The sequence below is a fragment of the Myotis yumanensis genome, unplaced genomic scaffold, assembly GCF_028538775.1.
Source record: "Myotis yumanensis isolate MYYU_CA2020_CCGP unplaced genomic scaffold, mMyoYum1.0.hap1 SCAF_14, whole genome shotgun sequence".
Taxonomy (NCBI): Eukaryota; Metazoa; Chordata; class Mammalia; order Chiroptera; family Vespertilionidae; genus Myotis; species Myotis yumanensis.
Window position 1 is genome coordinate 43,370,173 of NW_027223765.1, and position 9,612 is coordinate 43,379,784.

The window sequence follows — 9,612 nt, forward strand, 5'->3', positions numbered from 1 at the left end:
GGGCCTTTGAGGCCTCAGGAATTCAGACTAATGTTAATAGAAAATCCACAGGGGGAACTATTGCAACTTTCCAAGAAATGAGCTCCTTGCCATTTCTGCTGCATAACACCCTCCTCTCCCACCACTCTACCGGGTTAATTTCTATTTAACTTCAGCCTCAGCTCGGTGTGGCATTTCCTGCAGAAGCTCTCTCAAGCCCTCTGTTAGGTGTCTGTACTAGCAAATCTCATTTCCTCCTGCACTTCTCTTTCGTGGCTCTTGATGTTGCCAGTGGAAATGAGGTTCTTTCATGGAGTTGCAAGGAAAGCATTCTGGGAACCCATTTAAGGTATAGTGGTAAGATTAATTGCAGAAGCAAAATCAAAGGACTGTCCTAGATTCAGCTTTGTCCCACTGTGGAAGAAGTCCAAGCTTGTCTTCTTCAGGCCAAGAACAAAGGTCAAGATCCAGAAATTTCCTGCCATTGGTTCAGTCCATATGAAAGCTTAGTCCAGTCCAGTCTTTGTCCCCATCAGGCTACCTTAATCTCTGTTCTCAGCTGCACTCCAGCAGGTGCTGTGCCCAGGCCTGCCCTTGGAGCCACAGGCACCAGGCAGCTGCTAGGGCCACATGGCTGCTATGGAGAGAGAACATGCCAATGAATGGGGCAAGGGCATGGGGGCGGAGGGGGGGGGGGGTCAAGAGAGAGAGAGAGAGAGAGAGAGGAAGAGAGAGAGAGAGAGACCCTTTGTTGGGCTGATTATATTATCTTGGGCTTGGGAAGGATCAGACATCCTTTCAAACTAACCAGTTAACTTCTCAATCTTACACGAGCTTCTGATGGGTCCTTCCCCTAACCAATCTATCTCTTAGATCTTCCAGGGTTTTCTATCCCTTACCCAATCTGATCCTTTTCTCAGGCTAGATGGCGGAGCTCCTATGGTCGCCATCTTAGTTTCCATTACACATGCCTCATAGTAGAAACACCTCCCTCTTGCCATATTAGCTTCTACTGGGCATACACCCAACAGAGGAATTTCCCCTCCTCCTTTCCCCAATAACCCAGGCGAGGCTGGCAGTTCTCTGGGGAGATTGAAAAGCTGGCCCTTTCTTTCTACATGGGAGAGGGAGGAGTCTTAATCCCCTTGGCAGGGCAATGTTGCAATCCCCCGGGAAGTGTGTGAAGCTGTAGCTTCCTAGTAGGTTAGGCTTCTTAATGTCTGACTCCCTTTGCTCACTTCCTTTATTAATATCTACCTATCTACACTAACATTATCATAACTACAATGGAATAACTGTTTGATTCATGGTCTCAATGCTTTCCACTCACCTGTACGCCCCAGTTCCATCAGGAATAGGACTATTTCTGTTATGTTGACCCCATTCTCATGATATAATAAATATATGTTGAAAAATTGAGAAATAAATCTTTTATTATATGATTTTCAGCTCAAGAGTGGAAACTCTAAGAGTAGCTAATTTGCTATTAAGAAACTTTCCTTATGAAAATCAGAAGAATATCTTTAATCCATGTAACAAAAAAGCCATGTGATGTTCTATCATCTATATTCGATTAAATTAATTGGTTATTGGTTTCAGGAAACAAAGTGATAATTATAACAATTAGCACTAGTTGGATGTATAACTGGCTAGATCCAAAAAGAAATTGAAAGAAACTAAGATAAAAGTAGGTTTGCCTCCCTCACAGACGCACTTGAAAGTGAGGGTTCTAGTGATGTTCACCCTCTCAATGCACCTGCAACATTAGGTTTTAGCACAACATTGAATAGAAGAAAATTCTGAGGTAGCTTCCCCTTCCCAGAGCCAGATAAGCCTTTGCTTAGATCCTCTCTGTGAGAGAGGGCTCACTTGTACCACAAAGCAGTCCCTTTTATTTTTGAATGGTTCAAAGGGTTAGACCAAAGCATATCTGTTTCTAATTCTACTTATCCAAACCAGAATGAATGGATGTATGAGTAAATTAATATTTACTAATTCTGAAACCAAAATGAGGCTTACTGCACTACTTTAAAATATAACAAACTTCTAAGTTTCTTCATTCTGTGTGTAAGTTGTGAGCAAGCATGTGTAAGTGTGTGTAAATATAATTGTGTCTTGTCACATCAACATATGACAATGGGTTTATACGATCCTGGGTTATTTTTATAACCCTCGTTAATACTCAAAGCCATTAAAAATCAACACACTTAAATATAGTAAAACTAATTATGGACTAAACCCATAGATAATTTTTAATATAGGACAAGAGATGAAAAGCCCAAAACCCTTCTTCTTTGAGCATGGAAATACACCATAAGGGGTAATTCTTTAATTGCTTCTGATTAGAATAAATGCCCAGTGTGTCCTGGATCTCCAGGAACATGACTAACACTTGCCTCACCTTGCAATGATTGCAGATGAAGTGTGGGTGGAGGTGTAAAAATGGTGGGTATCGCCTCAACACCACCTCCTCCTCTAACCTTACAGTTGAAATCAGGCACCCATTAATACCCATGGCCCTGGAGGCTCTTTCCAACATGTGTGTGAGAATATTAGAGAAGCTCAAATATTAAGTCATTCTTTTAATATATATATATATATATTTTTTAAATATATCTTTACTGATTTCAGAGAGGAAGGGAGAAGGGAGAGAGATAGAAACATCAATGATGAGAGTCATTGATTGGCTGCCTTCTGCATGTCCCCTACTGGGGATCAAGCCCGCCTGGGCATGTGCCCTTGACTGGAATTGAGCCTGGGGCCCTTCAGTCCGCAGGCTGATGCTCTATCCACTGAGCCAATTCGGCTAGGACTATTGAGTCATTCTTGAAACAGATTTTGGGAACAAATAGCTAGGTATTTAGGAGATTGTGGCTTTGGAGACCAAGAGACCCCCAAGTTCCATGAGGTCTACCTCTAACTCAGCCAGGTGAGCCTGGGCAGCTTATTTAATCACTCAGTAGACAGGGATAACACCTCTTGTGGTTGTGATGAGAATTCCATGAGATAATTCAGAGAAAGTTCTCAGCACAGTGCCTGGCACAAAGTAAATACTCAAAAGTGTTAGCTACATATATATCCAAGACCACCCCACTAACAGATTTAATCACCAACAGTGTTCGTGTGTTCTAAAAGCCCTCCACCAGACAAATCTAATGTGTAGCCAGCATTGAGAGCCCATCATTCATTTTTGATCCAAACACTTACCAAGATCTAGAGAGGACACCTGCTATGTGTGACTAAGCTCTCGTAGCCAATCAATTACATGCTTCAGAAGGAGGAAGAATGAACTTTACCTGAGGGACTTCCTGATTTGCATGCTGGTTTGGAGGCAGTTGATGCATGGTTGTTGAGAAGGTGAGAAAGAGGGTTACACTAGTCTTGGGAAAAGACTGAGATGGGTGAGGACAGTTTGGAGTCTGTTTCAAATACTGGGAATGGTCTCCACCCTCTGCCCTAGGAAGTCATATCTGAGTTTTGTGCAGAGGTAGCCTCTGAGCCAGAAGTGATGGAGCCACTCCCACTGGGTAAGGGTCTGTGAGACCAGGGGGCACAAGTAGGGCTGACTCAAGTTCCAAATCACAATAATAATGGGAACAGAACCACCATTAATATACATACTCATGTTGAGCAATTTACATGCGTCAGTAGCAATAACTGATATCCACTGAGTGCTCACTGCCTATCAGACACTAGTCCAAGTGCTTTGCAGGCTTAATTTCATTTAACCTTCAGAACAGTCCTCTGAAATAGCTACCGTCCCAGCCACACTATAAGAGAAAAGGAAGCTCAGAGAGGTGAGATGACTTGCCCAAACTCACAGGGCCAGTAAGGTCAGACTCTGAGTCATCTGCCTCCCAAGTCCAAGCTCCTGACCAACCACAGGACGACTGAGACTCTCCCCATCCTACGCGTTTGAGACAGCTCCAGAATGTCTGTCTATCCCAGCCTTCAATAAGCAACTGCCCCTGCAGAGGGTGCTGCCACAGGATATACACTTGTACCAACCTCCTCAAAGTGGGCTATGCTTAGGTGTTCCCATTTTAATTGTCAAAAGCAGTGCTCAAGTAGTTCTGGCCATTCAATCCACTTTGTCAATCCGCAGCTGGCGGTCTGTCACAGCAAACACTGCAAAACACTTAAGGCAGGGGATGGGGAGCAGGTCTAGTCTCCAGTGGGGATGAAGATTAAAGAACACATTTCTTCCCATTAAAGCATAAAAAGACAAACGAACCTCTGCTCTTAGGCACTGGAAACCTTTCCCAGGTTATCAACAATAATTGCAATGTGTTGATATTTGCAGTATCTCCATGGTTCTTCTTTGTCTCGATCTATGGAGTTGAGAAAATGCATAAATAAAAGTCACCCTTGCCAGCACCTTCACCTCAAGGGACTGAAGCACTTCCATGTCAGAAGTCAACCAGAGGACACAATGAGGTTTCTGGTTCACCTGCGCCTTCAAGATGTGCCTTTTGACCTGTGACCTTACGTAAGTAATTGTACCACAGGGCGTTCATTAGAGGAAACAGAAGGCAGGATAACTGACCCTCTCACAGTGGCCGCCACAGAGGAAGATCCAAAGATAAACAAATAAGGCTTTATGCTGTCCCTGGGTTTCATTATGGACTGAGACGATTCCCTGCGATAGAACAGAGTCTTTGTGTCATTTACAACCCACTAGAAGTTGACACTAATGACTGCTGGTAGCACATTTTAGCTTTTCATTTGTTGGATTTATCATCCTCCTGACAACTATTTGAGGAACAGAGTGCTGATTTTATCCCCATTGACAAATAAAGAGACTGAGGCATGGGAATTGCCTAGTTCTACATGGCTGGGACTAGAATTATGACCTCTGACCTCTCCAATAAATTCATAACCAACCTGCTTGTATAGAGATTGATTGAGGGCTTCCGTCTTAAACAGTCTTTGAAAGTAGGAATAATAAATGAAGATGCAGCTACGGAATCCAGGATGGGGACGATTAAACATGGGAGAACCCTTGAGCTAAACTTGGAGGACTCACTTAACTGTAATAGAACTGGCCACCACTCATTGAACACTTGCTGTGTGAGGCACTGGGACAAGAGCTTTACGTACATTATTTCCTCACTCAGCACTCACCACAATCCTGGGAGGTGGGAGGTAGTATTCCTAATTTGCAAGATGAGACACCATATCCCACAAAGTAACTCTCCCCAAACCTGGGCATTTCTCACACCAAGGCCATTACTGCTCACCAAAACACCGTGCTGCCCCCTGAAATTAATGGATTGGGGGAAGGAAAGGTATTTCTTAAAAGTAATTCAGTGGTCTGGATCGTAATAGTCCATCAACTTAAGATTTTGCATGCCAAAAAGAAAAACCAGACAAGTGTTTAAGGGACATTGAAACCATTTCTACTCTTGCCATTGCTATGTATAGCATGGTGGAGTGGTGAAACAGGCTGGCTGGCTTTGATGCAGGAGAAACTTGCTAAGCTTCAGTTTCCTCACCAGTAAAATGGAGATAATAATACCACCTCACCGTGCAGTTGTGAGAACTCAATGAGTATAATATATAAAGCATTTACACAGCTTTTGTTAAATTGTGGGCACAAAATGAAAGACTGCTGCTGTAACATCATAGCAATGTAGTGAAATAGTTAATAGTAAAAAAGAGAGATATAACTGTAATAAGCAAAATATTCAGACTTCAGATCATAACTTTATATTTTCTTCTTTGCTAATAACCATTTCTCATTGATAGGTGTTTTGTTGGTGTTTTTTCTGGAAGCTTATATTTGTGACTTTGTTTGGTGGGCAGGGTTTTGGAGTCATTATACAGTAATTGCTTCTGCTTGGAAAACAAAAAGGCAGAACAGCACCAATAGCAGGTGGAAAGATGTGATTTATTAGCTCTTCTCCTGTTGTGAAACCAGCAATGCAGATGCACCAGGTGAGGGCCATGCAGGAGACGAAAGTGATATTGGAACATCCACCGACTGGCATCCAATTATAGATGGGGGCTGGCCTTTCTTGTTTAAGGTGAGGAATATCGGCAGTGGCGGCAGCCCAAGTGTCTGAGTACACTCACTATGTGGGAAGAAACAGCAGCAGCTCCAGCTGACTGGCTCCCTGAGGGGCTCGGTGCCATTGAAAGTGTCCTGAACCCCAAGAACTTACTGATACTCTTCAAGAAGCCAGACGGAAAAATTCTGCATGCCTACATCCCAGAAAATCAATGTTTTGTACCCATGTATCTTATATGAGTTTAAGATTCTATTTTCACACCCATTATCTATATGACCTTGGGCAAGCTCTTGCCCTCTCTGAGCCTTGATTTCCTTGTCTGCAAGTTGGTTATAATAACAGAAAACTCTGATTTAGTTTGGAAATAACATAACACTGCTCTGCTTCTAATTTAGAGCAGCGCCTCCCCAAGAGTTAAAGTGCATTCCATGGAACGCTAGTCCCAGGAGATGCTACAGAAGAGGAAGTGGGTACCATAAACCTCTCTCAGAGATTCCCAATGCAAATTAGCAATTTAAAGGTTCTGAGCAAATAAGGTCCAGCAGTATAGAAACTCATCTGTATTTAACTAGATGTGTCCCAGATATTGGTCTATGGAATCCTTTTGTCCTTTAACACTCATTTAAATCCCATGAAGCTAGTGTTCCAAGGAATATACTTTGGAACAATGGTTCTCAAACTTTCATGTTCATTAGGATCCCTTGGAGAGTTTGATAAGACAGATTTCTCAGCCAAGCCCCCAAAGTTTCTGATCCAGTAGGTCTTAGGTGGGACCTAAGAATTTGCATTTTTAACTAGTTTCTAGGTGTTGCTTATGCTGCTGATTCAGGAACAATACCTTGAAAACCACTACTTTGAGATATATAGAATTAGACCCATTTTTACTGATGTTCAGGCTGTTTTGGTAATAACTCTGGGCTATCAAAATCCATATTAGTCATAGAATATTAGATATCCATATCTGAAACAGAACTTGCATCCATCTATTCAACCAATATTTATTGAGCACCAACTTGTGAGGCACTGGGGTAGGATAAGTGAAGAAACACTGGCAGGGTATCCACGCTTTCAGAGCTCACAATATAGTGGATAAAAAAATAAAAAAAACACAAATGAAGATAATCATAATGAGAACTACAAAGAAAAAGCAGGGCATGATGGGAGAGATTAGCATGGGTACTTAGTTTAGGTTGGTCTGATTAAATATGGCCACAGAGTCACATAGCACTTCCCAACAAGAGGCAGAATTTATTTTCTTGCCCTTTGAATCTGAGCTGCCCTTGTGACTGGCTTTGACCAGTAGAATGTGGCAGAAGTGGTATTATGCTTGTTCAACAGTGTAGGCATCAAGACACCTTCGACTTCCATTCTCACCCTCTTGGAACCCTGAAACCACCTTATTGTGAAAAGGCTGGGATGAAAACCATGTGGAGAGCAAAAGACCCACCATCCCAGCTGAGCCCAGCCCCAGGTCAACCTGCCACCTGACTGCTGCCGCATGAGTGAGCCCAGGCAAGACCAGAAGAACCATTCCGCTAACCCACATAATTCTGATAAATGATCAGCGCTTGTTGTTTTAAGCCACTGAGTTTTGTGATGCTTTGATATGAAGCAAAAGCAATAGGGAATCATGCAAGTGCTCTGGGAGGAAGGTTATCTAGGCTGAAAAATGAGTAGGAGTTGGGAAGGCAACAGGCAGAGTAGGGAGAGAATTCCAGGCCAAGAATGATAGAATCCTGGCTCAGGGTGGGCAATTCAGCTTTTCCAAGAGCTGAAGGGAGGGCCCCGGAGGAGGGGGTAGACAGAGCATGTCATAGATGCTGTGACAAGCCATCCAGATACTGCCCGCCTTCAAGACTGAAGGGCTGAATCCCCTGGCTTCTGCTGGCAGCGGTGACTGGCCACTCAGCCAATCCCTCTCTGAGAATTGATTCACTTTGGCTGAAGAGAGCTGCTTAGCCTAAGGTCTTAGGCCTCCCTGAGGGCAGTTGGCATTCAATGACAAGTCTTCATGCCAAATGGAGAGGGTTTGGGGGGCTGGATAAAAAAATATGAAGGGATGAAGAAGCACAAATTGGTAGTTACAAGTAGTCACAGTGGATAAAAAAGGTGAAGGGGGGAAGAAGCCCAAATTGGTAGCTACAAATAGTCATGGGGATATAAAGTACAGCTTAGGGATTACAGTCAATAATATTGCAATAACTGTGTATGGTGCCAGGTGGGTACTAGACATATGGGGAGATCACCTCATAAATTATATAAATGTCTACCACTATGCTGTGCACCTGAAACAAATATAATATTGGATGTCAACTCTAATTGAAAAAAATAAATAATAATAATAATTTTTTTTAAGTCTACGTGTGTGTGGAAGAGAAGCAGGCCTAGTTCCTTGCCACAGCGATTCAGGATAACTCCAGAACTTTCAGTGGGATCAACAAAGGTAGTGCCTGCATCAGTTTAACTTCTCCATATGCCCAATCCTGCTTTCCTCACTCCCCCTCTCTATGGATCCCAAGCACACACCAACAAACTTCCATGCAAATCACCGTCTCAGAGTCAGCTTCCTGGGAAACCCAGAGTACAGGGGGAGGATATTGGGGGTTAGGGTAGGACGTGGGAGGATGGGGAAGGGAGACTATGTCAACAGCACAAGTGAAAGAAGATAGCTTGCACTAGTATAGTGGTTTTGGGGATGGAGATAAACAGACGAGTTTGGGATTAAGAGTTAGTGAAAGATTCGGAGACAAACAAGACAGGAGCACTAGTAATGCCATGGAGAGCCAAATAGGAACCTGAGGCAAAGGGAAAACCTGTAATACTGATTCGGTGTTTATTTAAAATTTTGGTATTTTGTTCATCATGGTCTTTGATTTTTAAAATATTATTTATTTTGGTTGTGTGTTTTTTTTTACTTTTGCACCAAAGGCCTGCCTCAACAAAATGTTTATTGTTTTAAGACACAAAGTTTTGGAATAATTTCTTATACAGCAATAGATAACTAGTGTATTAACTATCAGTCCTCAAAGGCTGTTTCTTAATCTGTGAAATAGGGATAATATATTTCACATGTTGTTGTTTTTTAATCCGCACCCAAGGATATGTTTTTATTGATTTGAGAAAGAAAGGGAGAGAGAGAGGAAAAAAGTGTATATGACAGAGAAGCATCGATCAGTTGCCTTCCAGACACGCCCTCTCTGGGGATCAAACCCAAAACCTAGGTATGTGCTCTGACTGGAAGTTGAACCCACAACTTTTGGTATATGGCACGACACTCCAACCCACCGAGCCACCCAGCCAGGATCACATGGTTCTTTTGAAAGTTAATTGAAATATTTCAGGAAAGTCCTTAGCATGGTGACTGTCACAAAACATTTCAATGTATCCACAATTAGCAAAAAAATCCTAAGTTACATCCTGATTTTAAAATCCCAGAGTAATATTGATTACTTTTTACAGAATTCTAATGAGAATTTCCTGTTCTGCTTCCTAAGTAAGTTTTTAAATTTTCTCTATATATTTAGCTTTCTTTTTAGAAGTTTAGATCCGAGGGGCAATGTCTAGTTGCTTAAGAGCAACTGGTAATGCTTACTGTTTCCAATGGAAACAAGATACCAGGAGG